The sequence below is a fragment of the Budorcas taxicolor genome, chromosome 14 (assembly GCF_023091745.1).
Source record: "Budorcas taxicolor isolate Tak-1 chromosome 14, Takin1.1, whole genome shotgun sequence".
Lineage (NCBI taxonomy): Eukaryota > Metazoa > Chordata > Mammalia > Artiodactyla > Bovidae > Budorcas > Budorcas taxicolor.
In genome coordinates, this window is record NC_068923.1 from 24,210,415 (window position 1) to 24,223,250 (window position 12,836).

A 12,836-nucleotide genomic window follows, 5' to 3' on the forward strand; every position below is an offset into this window, starting at 1 on the left:
AGTTCAGACTCCTTAGGATGGTGTTTGAGGAGGTCCTTTCCAACCACCCAGTCTTCCCCCCCAAGCATGTCATGACCTCCCCTTCCTCTGCCCATGTGACTTTCCTTCTAGGCCCTTCCCCCATCTCTTCAAGACCAAGCTCATCCTCTCTGAAGCCTTCACAGCCATTCCAGGGAGGGTTAGTTGCTCCACCCTCCGAAATTACAACGAATTATGCCGTGTTGTAATTGTGGGGTTATAGCCCTTCCCTTTACTGAATTTTGAGCCCTTCCAGGACAGGAACCACATGACTTACTGGCTTTACCCTAAACCCTCAACATGGTGCCTGGGATACAGTAGAGGGACAAAACTGTGTTGATTGAATGACTCAGTGACTGAATTTGTAAAAAGCAAAAGAGGAAATGCAAGTCAAGGGCTTTTAGTACAGTGCCTGACACATATACTAAGGATTCAAAAAAAAAAAAAGAAAGCTAACAAGGCACCATGGTTAAATCATCATTAGAGCCTAGTTCTTTCATGTAAACATCTTTTTTTGCATCCTCTGTTTTTTTTCAACCTGAGACTTTGACCACAGCTGAAATGTGCTTACATTTATGCAGAAGGATGAAGAAGGGATCGTGGAAGAGCAAATTTATCACTTCTCCTAGGTTTTTGTTTTCTGTCCCCTCTTCCAGGACCTCCCACATGGGATAGTGGCAGAGCTTACACAGGTTAGGAACATGTGTAGGGCTGATAAGGAGAAAGGTGTCTCTGAAAAAAGCAGTCTATGCTCCTCTTGGGACTCATCCTCTATTTTACAGTTATCACTCATCAAATGGATTGTTTTCTCTGCTGGTCTGTAAGCTCCTCCAGGCCAGCATCATGTCTATGTCACTTTCCAGAAATAAAATTTGGACCAATGAATGACAGTTGATGGGCATCAGATTTCTGATCAGTGTAAAAGAAGAGGCTCCTAGGACTTCGCTCGTGGTCCAGTGGTCCCTGCTTCCACTGCAGGAGTGAAGGTACAGTCCGCATTTGAGAAAATTCCACATGCTGTGGAGTGAGGCCAAAATAATTAATTAGAAAAAGAGGCTCCTCACAATTAGAGGATAATGAGCTCCACATAATTGGAGATACTTGAGCTAAACTGGATGTTCACATGTTGAGGATGTTACAGACAAGATTCCTCCTGCTCTCCATGGGAGACTCGGTTCCGGGTGTGTGGTTGCTGGCAGCTCGACTGAGCAGGTGTAAGAATTCTTTCTCTGGTTCAAACAGAGGACAGTGGGTCGATATGGACCAGAGTTATTTAAGAGTAGGTGTCCGTGTATCAGACAAATGGATCAGAGTTCTTGGATTGTGGAGATTGTTCTGTTAGCATCAGTGTTTGCAAAACATCAGCGTCCTGTGTTCCATTGAAATTGATGAAGATTATAATGGATACAGTGTAAGACCCCCAAATCATCCTTAAATATGATAATTAGGGTAAAAGTCTGAGGCCTAGGACTCTTGCCCTTAGTGTGTGCCTTGATAAAGCCACCTGCTCTCTCCTGACACTCTTAACCACATTTCTTTGTAATATGGCCAATATCACTTGGTCTCCATGTAACTCAAGAGCAAGACGGAGAGCTACATAAGGTTAAGTGCTGCCTTCTGGATCTGGGGCAAGGAGTGTTTGCTTGGCTGCCTATGGTAAGGCCCAGATCACTACTGGGATCTTACCTATTTGACTAGAATAGGGGTTCATAATCAGGGTTTCATAGATAAGCTTCCTGGATCCAAAGATTTCCTGAAATTGTGTGCAGTTCATGTGCCTGTATGCATTAACCTGGAGAGAAAAGTGCATCCTTTTATAGGATTTTCAATAGGGATCTTGACCTCAAAATGTTTAGGACCATTTACCTTCATAGTTACTATCTGCTTAGCAGTCAAACTGCAAATATCCCTGGGAGATGCGATCATTATTTACACTTTGGCATTAATGAAAAAAATCTGAGAGTTTCATAACGGGGTTAGGATGAGCTAACTAGATGGGATGTTCTTGTTTTCTAAGTAAAGAGGGAACCTTTATGTTCAGAGTGAAAGGGGAATTTGGGGAAAATGAAGAAGCTGCGCCCTCTACCACATCCAACTTCTCTGTCCATCAGATAGCGTTACCCAGACCAGACCCCAGAGCAGAGTCTCATTGATCTGAAAGTGCTATGTGTAGCACCATGCAAGTCTCCAGTGGCGCCTGATTTCTGTTCTCAGACTGATTATTTAACACCTCCCAAGGGCGTCTCCACGATACCATCGCAGGCGATAACGGTGTACCTCTCGGCTCTGGGGAGCCTGCCAAGGGCATCTGCAGTATCTGGGAGTTTGAGACTCAATCAGCACCTGGCGGAGAGGGAAAGGCGTGCCCGACTTTGATGGGTTCAGCAGAGTCCAGATCTGCGAGTCTCGAGTTCCAATTTCTGCCATTTCTGAGCTTACTGACCTGAGGCAGGTCACTGTCACCTCTGAGCCTCAGTTTCTCCATCTGTAAAATGAGAAGGCTGCAAGACGCGGGTCCACCCAGAAGCCATCTCGGCCTTTAAGGTTCTGCCCCTTTAAGGAGGGCGGGGTAGCGGAGAAGGTAGCCGCGCCCCCTTCCTCTCCTCGCGGAGCCCTCCCGACCACCTGTCTCCGGCCTCGCCCCGCCCCCTAGGGGAGGGGCTGGAGCCAAGGGGGCGGGGAAGGAAGACTGGGTTTACCTTGCGGGGCGGGCGCGCGGCGCATGCGCACGGCCGGACAGGTCCGCGGCGCCCTCACTTCCTGGCATTCCCCCTTCCCCCTCCTTGCCGTTACCCTGTACATCCGGGTCATTTGCCCTCCCCGCTCGGAGGAGCCGCCACCGCCGCTGCCGCCGCCGTCTGGCTCGTCGCGGCTCCGCCACAGGGGCAGGTGCGGAGGGGCTCCCGGTCCGGCCGCCGCCGCCGCTGCCCCGCTCCGGGCCCGGGGCTCCCCCTAGCGCCGCTGAGGAGCCGCCGCCGCGGCTCGAGGAGGGCGGAGGAACGGGGCTGAGAGAGAGCGCCTGGAGGCTCGCGCGGAGGGTGAGTGGTTTATTTTTTCCCCTTTTCTCCGCTTCCCTCACACCCCTGGCTCGCCTGCTCCGCGACCCCATTTTGGCGGAGAGGCGGGCGCGGTGGGGCCGGCGCGGGGCTTCCTCATCCCCCTCCCCACCACCGTTGCCGGGGGCCCGCCCCGGCGCCCACCCCCGGCGCTGCGGCGGCATCTCCGCGGGCGCCCCGGGCCCTTCCTCCGCGCGCCCCGGCGGTCATTCATTCGGCTCTGCCTTTCTCCGCCCCTGCCTCCTTCCACTCGCGTCTCCCCGCGCGTGCTCGCCGCCCCCTCCCGTGCCCAGTTCTGCCTCCGCCCGTGACCTTTGGCTCCTGGGCGCTTTCCCCTCCCACGTCGATAGTCGCCCCCCGACCCGGAGCTCCCACCTTCCTTTTCTATCAGCGGCCGCCTTCCCTCCCTCCTTCTCTCCCAGTGCTGGTCCCCGGATCCACACCCCCTTTTCTCGGACTCCGCCACGCCTCGCCCGGACACGCGGCCCTCCTGGTCACCTGCCTTGAAGTTGGTGCCCCGATCCCTTACACCTGTGCCACAAGACCGTCCGACTCAGGTGCTGCGTGGACCTCTGATCCTTAGCATTTAAAGTCCCGGTTCTCAGTCCTAGGGTGTGGTCTTAGCTGTGTTTCCAAAACACACGTTTCTACTATAATTATCCAAATGCATGACCATCAAACTGTAGTGGAAGTGGCACTTGCTGTGTGTGTGTGTGTACATCTTGGTTATTCTGGGTCACACCAAATACTTTCCCCCCGACCCCCGCCGCCGGAGGAGCGTGTGACTGATTTGCTCTAAATGTAAAATTTGGCCGAAGATTGTTACTCTTTCAACTCCTCCACATTCCTTCTCCCGCTGTTCCATGACTTATTTGCAACATTACCTGTTAATACTGTTTGTTGGTGAGGCTTCTTCTCGGCTCATCTGTCACCAGCAGTTACTGAATGTCCCCCAGTGTGCGGAATACTAATGAAATAAATGCCTGAATTCTTGCACTGCTACAAAATGCCATTCTGGTTGAAGACAGATTTGGGACATTTGTTTCCACTTTTTCTCCCCCCACCCCCCGTAAATTTATTGAGTTTGAAATCTTTTTACTCCTTCATGTGTAATGTGGAGAATGTGTATCATTTGTGTGTACTTATAGTCTTGCCATTTGGAAGACTGGCATTCCAGAGGAGTGTTTTGTATAGCTCAAGGAATTTCAGTCACTTGGGTGTTCAGAGACTTATTGCAGATCGTTTTAGACTAATGTATCAAGAAAAATAAACTGATCCTTTTAATTCTTTAATTATACTTAATAATAGAAACACAAGTTCTGTGTCTGGAACAACTTGGTAATTGGGGCTTATTTGATAGCCTGCTTGTAAAGTGTTGCAGTTAACTAAAACTGCCTGATTCAGCATTCATAGAATGAAATGACAGCAGTTTTTCTAATGCGACATTCATAGTTCATAATAATGAACTCCAAGGAAGGTACTTAGTCCTGAAGTGCACCTTCCTGCGTGTCAGTTTGATACAATTGCTGTCAATATTAATAGCATTTGTCTAACAGCCCTTTCTCCTGGAGAGGTGAGTACTAAAAATGTGGTTGGCTGTTTGTCCCCTTTCAGGTTTTGGATGACCACTTTAAGCACTAAGATTACTTTACTTGGGGTCAAGATTGTATTTTTTTTGCAGAGCAATTTTGCTGGGTAATATATATATTTTAAATTCTTTAAAGCTTTAACAGTTATGTAGCTACTTGAGAAAACTCTCGTTTTGTAAAATGTAGGATAAAAATTGATTTGATAATTGCATCAAGGGTAGATTTTTCTCGCCTAAGAAAAAATGGTTGATCAAAGGAAGGCATGATTAGTAAATTGACCCTAGTCGCCCCAGCAAAAAATACAGTTTCAGATGCTGAGTAAAACTGAGTGAATGTAGTTTATTTCTGATAGATTCCAAGTGACATTTAACAGCAAACTTAAGATTTATTTCTCTAAACTTTACCCTTCAAATGGGTGAAAAATAGTGTCATTCTTGAGGTTATTTGACTCATTTAAAGTGGTCATTTACCTTTACTTAGTAAGTAATTGAGCAGTAGAGACGGATGCTTTATTTCATTTAATCCTCATCTCCTTGGGGAAAATATTGTACTGTCACTTTTATGAGGTTACTTAACTCATTAATTATTGATGCATTCAACTGTTAGAACATATAATTTGCTCTTTTCACTGTTTAAGGAAAACAAAATTTCAAAATACTTAATTATATTAGTGGCATGCCCACTGTTACTTTTGGTCTCTCCTTTTCTGTTACTATAACAGGGTTTAGCACAGTGCCTGCCTGGTGCACAGTGGATACGCAATAAATGTTCTGACTAATTGAGTGAATGGTATGTTTGGAACAGTTAGACTGTAACATCATTTTGTAATTATGTAGCAAAAGTTTTAGAGAAAGATGTTGATTGCTCTCAGATGCAATTTTCTCAGGTAGCTTGTACATTTTGAGGATTGCTATATATAATTATTTTAACATGCTTTGAAATCTTTGGGGAGAAACTACAATAGACATATCAGTTTGTGATATGCTTTAGTTCAGTGAAGGGATATGTTCACTGAAAATGGATATTTGATGTATGTATCTTGTCAATATTCACGACCAATGGTAATTCAGATAATTTCTAGTATATTTGAAGTTTCTAAAAATCAGCGTAAAAATTGAGTGTGTGAGCTCATCCTATATTATTATCAGTTCACTAAATAAGGTTAATTTTTAAAGGAACATTTTTTCATATAGTAGAAAAGTAACGAATCTGATAATGTGGCAACGTTGACTTAAAGTTTCAGTGGTGGTGATGATAATGATGTTAATAGTAACTAACACGTACCTAGTGTGTGCTACTTGCCAGGCAGTGTTGTAAGACATTTAGTCTTTACAACACCCTAAATCTAATAGGTGGTAGTATCACAGACTAGGAAACTAAGGTTAGGTAACTGAAGGGACACAGAGATAGAGGACTGGGTCTGTGCCCTTCATTATTACTCTGTAATAGTGAACACCTCTGTGCCACATTCTCCATAAAACCCTGCAAGGTGTAGGTTAATTCCTAGTTGATTCTTAAGTAGCATTAGGAAAGTAAGGCTCAAACTGCTTAGGTAACTTGTCCAAGTAGGATCAAGAAGGCTGGCATTTCAACCCAGGCCTCTGTGACTTGTAGTCTTCACTAAAATTATTTCAAAGTACTAATTTGAGGTCCTGTATTTTCTGTTGTATATTTAGAAGGCATACTTACTTAAAACAGTGAGTCTCCAAACGTTTTCACCTGCCACACAGGATGGATAATGTTCATTCTTCTCTACTGTCTGTGAGCATATGTGTTAACGTGTCAGTTGCTCAGTCGTGTCTGACTCTTTTCAACCCCATGGACTATATAGCCCACCAGGCTCCTCTGTCCATGGGATTCTCCAGGCAAGAATACTGGAGTGGGTTGCCATTCCCTTCTCCAAGGGATCTTCCTGACTTAGGGATCCAACCCAGGTCTCCTGCAATGCAGGCAGATTCTTTATGGTCTGAGCTACTGTGATCATATACAGGATTATAATTTCCTGTCCACTGGCTGTAACTTCACCCCTTTCCCACTCACACAAGTATACTGGAATGCAAATGAGTGACATTTGTAAAATTTTTTAAACAAGGAAATCATTCTTAGAATTTTGATCCTTTAACTGTACGCCATTTCTTGTGACATGCCCCACATCCTGATTGTGGTACTTACCATGGGTGAGAATGGCTGTTTTCAAAGACTCTGGGTGATTTTATTTCAGTAGAAGACCTAATGCAAAGATATATTTCTGTAGTTATTTTAGTTTATTTTGAAAAGATGATGTTCTGGTACTATTGTATACAGCATTCAGAAGCTTTCAGTCCTGTACAGTCATTTTCTGCCTTGTGAGTAATCTCTGTTTGATGTGTTCTAGTTGGTGCATTATGTCAGCTCTGTGCTAAATCTAAACTGATAGACACCTTTCACTGTGTCTATCTACACTGTGCCCCCAAATCTTTCTCTCAGTCATAAATTGGCATGTTCTCAGATAATCCAAATTACACTGAATACTGAGGTCAGTTTCAGAAAACATCAGAAAAAAAAGTCATATTCCCAGATATTATTACTTGGGATTGTTGTTGTTCAGTTGCTGAGTTGTGTCTTACTCTTTGTGGCCCCTTGGACTGCAGCTCGCCAGACTTCCCTGTTCTTCACTGTGTCCTGCAGTTTGCTTAGATTCATGTCCATTGGGTTGGTGATACCATTCAACCATCTCATCCTCTGCTGTCCCCTTCTCCCCCTGGATTCAGTCTCTCCCAGCATCAGGGTCTTTTTCAGTGAATCAGCTCTTTGCGTCAGATGGCCAGTGTATTGGAGCTTCCAGTAGGTTAACCCTAACCCTATTAAGCTTCAGTCATTCCAATGAATATTCATGGTTGATTTTCTTTAGGATTGACTGATTTGATCTCTTTACTTTCCAAGGGATTCTCAAGAGTCTTCTCCAGCACCACAATTCCAAAGCATCAATTCTCCGGCACTCAGCTTTATTTATGGGCCATCTCTCACATCCATGCAATTACTACTGGAAAAACCATAACTTTGACTGTATGGACCTTTGTTGGCAAAGTGATATCTCTGCTTTTTAATATGCTGTCTAGGTTTGTCATAGTTTTCCTTCAGGAAGTGTCTTTAATTTCATGACTGCAGTTACCATCTGCAGTGATTTTGGAGCCCAGAAAAATAAAATATCTGTCACTGTTTGCACTTTTCCCCCTTCTATTTGCCATAAAGTGATGGGACTGGATGCCATGATCTTAGTTTTTTGAATGTTGAGTTTTAACCCAGCCTTTTCACTCTTCTCTTTCAACCTTATCAGTAGGCTCTTCAGTTCCTCTTTGCTTTCTATCATTAGAATGGTATCATCTGCATGTGAGATTATTGATATTTCTCTCTGCAATCTTGATTCCAGCTTGTAATTCATCCAGCCCAGCATTTCATGTGATGTAGTCTGCATATAAGTTAAATAAGCAGGGTGATAATATATAGCCTTGACATACTCCTTTCCCAATTTGGAACCAGTCTGTTGTTCCATGTCTGGTTCTAAATTACTTCTTGACCTGCATACAGGTTTCTCAGGAGACAGGTAAGGTGGTCTGGTATTCCCATCTCTAAGAATTTTCCACAGTTTGTTGTGATCCACACAGTCAAAGGCTTTAGCATAGTTAGTGAAGCAGAAGTAGATGTTTTTCTGGAGCTCTCTTGCTTTTTCTGTGATCCAGTGAATGTTGGCAGTTTGATCTCTGATTTCTTTGCCTTTTCTAAATCCAGCTTGAGCATTTGGAAGTTCTTGGTTAATGTACTGCTAAAGCCTAACTTGAAGGATTTTGAGCATTGCCTTGCTAGCAGTGTGAAATGAGCACAATTGTACAGTAGTCTGAACATTCCTTGGCATTGCCCTTCTTTGGGATTGGAATGTAAACTGACCTTTTTCAGTCCTGTGGCCACTGATGAGTTTTCCAAATTTTCTGGCATATTGAGTGCAGCACTGTAATAGTGTATCTTTTAGGATTTGAAATAGCTCAGCTGGAGTTCCATCACCTGCACTAGCTTTGTTTATAGTAATGCTTCCTATATTTCTATATTTGGGATTATTTATGCCATTTTTCTGTTCTTAATGTGGGTAGTGGAGAATTAAAGGCACTAATTTAAATGAAAACGGAGATTGGCTACATCTTGAAGTGGACTTTTGTAGTTTGTTGACTTGTACTCTTCTTTTTGGCTACACCATAGGGCTTGTGGGATCTGAGTTCCCCAATCAGGGATCAAACCCAGGCCATCAGCAGTGAAAGCCTGGAGTCCCAACCACTGGACGCCAGGGAGTTCTTGACTTGTGCTCTTATTGGTAGTCTCCATGCAAAATTTTAGTATGTATGGACAAAAACATTTAAGTCCTGATTTGCTCTTTCCTGATAGTGTTAATATTCTCAGATTATCTGTAAGATATGAATAATACTATCTTTGCTACATGCCTCCCAACACTGTTGTGAGATTTTTGTATTTATTTCAGTGCTGCATAATAGGGGAGGAAGAATGTAATTTTATTGAAGTGATGCATTTTTAAGTTGAATGATCATTAAAATTTTTTTGTTTTGATATATTTCTTTTACACGTGGCACAATATGTGGTATATGATTGCTATTGATTTACTCAAATAGTTATTGATCACATAAGCAGGGTTATACAACAGTGAATAAAATGTTAGTGGTCCCTTTTTAACAGTAGAAGCAAAGACAGGAGAATAGACAGTATGAATTTAGCAGGTACCTCATCTTATGAGTGTTCTTGCCTGGAGAATCCCAGGGACAGGGGAGCCTGGTGGGCTGCCCTGTATGGGGTCGCACAGAGTCAGACACGACGGAAGCAACTTAGCAGCAGCAGCAGCAATGTTATGAGCCAGGATAAACACCCATCTTGTAATGCCATCTAAACTGAGATCTGAAGAGTGGACCATTAGTCAGTCTGGCAAAAGGAGAAATGCATGGACATAGGAAGGAGAGGCCACAGCCTGGAGATGAAAAAAATCCTGTGCATCTTACAAACAGTTACTGGTTCTGTGTGGCAGTACTGCAGGGTATGAAGGAGATGTGGGAAAGAGGTGGACAGGAAGTGTGCTCTGAGGCTGGCTGGCTGAGTCATGTTAACAGGTTCAGGGCAGTTTGGACCAAAGGCCACAGGAAGCCATTATAGGACTGTAAAGGGGGTGAAAAATGCTCATTTATCTTTTCAAAAGATTGTTCTCAAAGCTTTTGGGGAATGGATTGAAGGTAAAGTAAGACCGAATACAGTTGAGCAAGTTCAGAGGCTTTTGCTAGAGTCCATGAAAGAACTGATAGTAATCAGTGCTCAAGTACTGACAGTGGATGGTCTGGCAATACAGGGTTTATAGATGTGGGCTCCACTGAGCCCATAACTTTGTGTCCAGTGGTAAAGTAGAGGATGAGTTTCCCCAGAGGGCTCTCCAGCTCTTGTTCATATAAAGTTGAGATGTTGTGGAGCTAAGGCTATCCAGATATATTCTCAAATATGCATTTTCAGTTGACTCTCCATCTTGTTAGTCATTGAGTATGAGCTGACCCACCCCAAAGTAGAAGCATCAGACTGGAACTCATGAAGCCTCTCTGAGTCAGGCTTTCTGTTTCCTCAGGAGCCCAGTAGCCAGCTGCTTAACAAAAGCAGTTGGCCTGATAGCTGTGTCAGGGAGGCAGAAGAGTCCATCCTCCCAGGGGCACCTCCAGGTAGCACCTTTATCAGAGTCTCCAGTCAATAAAATCATGAGTCACATAGACTTGTCACCAGAAATGGTTCTTAGGGCTGTGAAGCCCGAAAGGTCCTAGCACTTTCCTGCATGCAACCCTTCCTGATTGGGAGAGCCCCCCTGGGACGTAGGATGGGGAAGTTCATCCTATACCATAGGATGGATGTAGAGGCAACAATAGGAGGACTTTGAATTGGCCCAGAGAGCCTCAGCCATAAGTCACTGCATTTCCCGTCCCTACTGTAAATGCTGCCCACACCCTACTCACTGAATTGGTATGGGACGAGATCAGAGAGTGACCACGTGGGTGTCTGTATCCAAGAGAGCCGTAAAACTTGAGTTATTCTCTAAAGTTTCCTGGCCAGCTTTTGAGGGGTATGTGTGGTTTTCTGGGGGTCAGGGAGACCTCAGCCCTATCCCTTATTATTTTCCTCTGTAAAGTAGAGTTTGGGAGGAGGAGTAGAGAGGGAGAGAGAGAAGGGGGCATGTAGCGGAGAGCAACTCTGTACCAGTAGTCAAGGCTTTGCATTCACTTTTAATCATTCCCTTGTAATTCCGCCAAAGGAACTTCTTTCTAGTCCATCATCCAAAGCTCTTTATTTTCAGCAAGGTAGTCTTTACTTAACGCAGTCTATTTTAGCTTTGGGGACTCTGGCTCAGCAGTCACAGCTATTCACCTGGAGACTCAGGACTTGTTTGCCCATTGTCATGACACATCCCTTCCTCTGCCAGCCCAGGGTAGAATTGAGTAACAACCAAGTCATCATTTCAGTGCCCAATTTTGACCCTACTTCTCACTGCTCAGTTTTTAAACATGAATTCAACTCTTTTCATTAACAGGACAGTGGATTCTTATTCCTGCCTTCTCTCCACCCACCACTAGAATAACTCTGAGATTCCAGTGTGTCTTCTCATTTCCCAGAACTCTCCCCTCAGGGACCTTTATCCCCTCTCCTTAAGTGCTGGCTCTGTCAGTATCCCATTCATGTTGCCAAAACTGCCCAGAATCATGACCACCTGAGATCTTATCCTGCTTGCAAGCTAGTAAGTTTCGCTGTCACATTTTCATGGATGCTGGCAGAAGACAGGAGTCTCTTGGGTAAGAGCTGAAGGATAGTGGATTCCTCTCTGTTATTAATAGCAGTAGGCAGAGTATCGGCCTTTGTAATAGTGTAATTCCCTGATCCTCGGGTACCCATAGTGGCCTATGTTATTGGAGAGAAGCCCTTCATTGAGGGAACCCAAATCTTTTCTAATGAGCAGTAAGCATGCCTGTCCTTTGCTCTAGAGGGAGTCATTGTTTTTATCTCTCAAGGCTATTTGTTCCACAGATGTCCTTGAAAATATAGTCCAGAGCAAAAAGACAGTCATTACCTCTGCTTGCAGCATGTTAGAAACACAGAACTATAGAAAGTTGTTTCCCAACATATGTAAATTGTATTTCAGTAAATCTGACTTTAGAGAGGTAGCTAACATTTAGTAAGAACACAATATGTATATTTGTTGGTGTTCATTTGGTTGACCTGTTTTTGAGGGCAAACCTCTATGCAATGACTTCCTTGAATTTTGGGATTAATTTTCCCCAAGGTAAGTTGCTAACTAATAACGTTTACTTAAAAAGTAATGTGTAACATGTTCAGATACCTTTTGATTTTGGGGAAAAAATTACTTGTGATCTTTAAGGATTTCAGGAATGTTTAAGTGAAATGTGAGAAAACTGTTGTAGATTGATGCAAGGAGTGGGGTTACTTTGCTTTTGTTTATATTTAATTGTATTACAGTTCAGTTCAGTCACTCAGTTGTGTCCGACTCTTTGCGACCCCATGGACTGCAGCATGCCAGGCTTCCTTGTCCATCACCAACTCCCAGAGCTTGCTCAAACTCATGTGCATAGAGTTGGTGATGCCATCCAACCATCTCATCCTCTGTCGTCCCCTTCTCCTCCTGCCTGGAATCTTTCCCAGCATCAGGATCTTTTCCAACGAGCCAGTTCTTCACATCAGGTGGCCAAAGTATTGGAGTTTCAGCTTTAGCATCAGTCATTCCAGTGAATATTCAGGACTGATTTCCTTTAGGATGGCCTGGTTGGATCTCCTTGCTGTCCCAGGGATTCTCAAGAGTCTTCTCCAACTCCACAGTTCAAAAACATCAATTCTTCAGGGCTCAGCTTTCTTTATGGCCCAACTCTCACATCCATACATGACTACTGGAACAACCATAGCTGTGACTAGATAGGCCTTTGTCGGCAAAGTAATATTTCTTCTTTTTGATATGCTGTCTAGGTTTGTCATAGCTTTTCTTCCAAGGAGTAAGGTCTTTTAATTTCATGGCTGCAGTTACCATCTGCAGTGATTTTGGAGCCCGAGAAAATAAAGTCTGTCACTGTTTCCATTGTTTCCCCATCTATTTGCCATGAAG

The 12,836-nt window shown here is 44.1% G+C and overlaps 1 protein-coding gene across 3 annotated transcripts in view; it reads left to right on the plus strand.

Annotated features, from left to right (window-relative positions):
- The first annotated feature begins 2,963 nt into the window (after positions 1 to 2,963).
- Positions 2,964 to 12,836, plus strand: part of CYRIB (CYFIP related Rac1 interactor B) — an 80,604-nt gene continuing 70,731 nt past the window's right edge. The window contains exon 1 of one of the 3 annotated variants that reach the window (XM_052651851.1): positions 2,964 to 3,056. The gene's annotated coding sequence lies outside the window, so the exon portion shown is untranslated. Of the gene's footprint in view, positions 3,057 to 3,599; positions 3,632 to 12,836 lie in introns of those variants that run through there. The other 2 variants (XM_052651853.1, XM_052651852.1) reach the window with 2 other exon arrangements.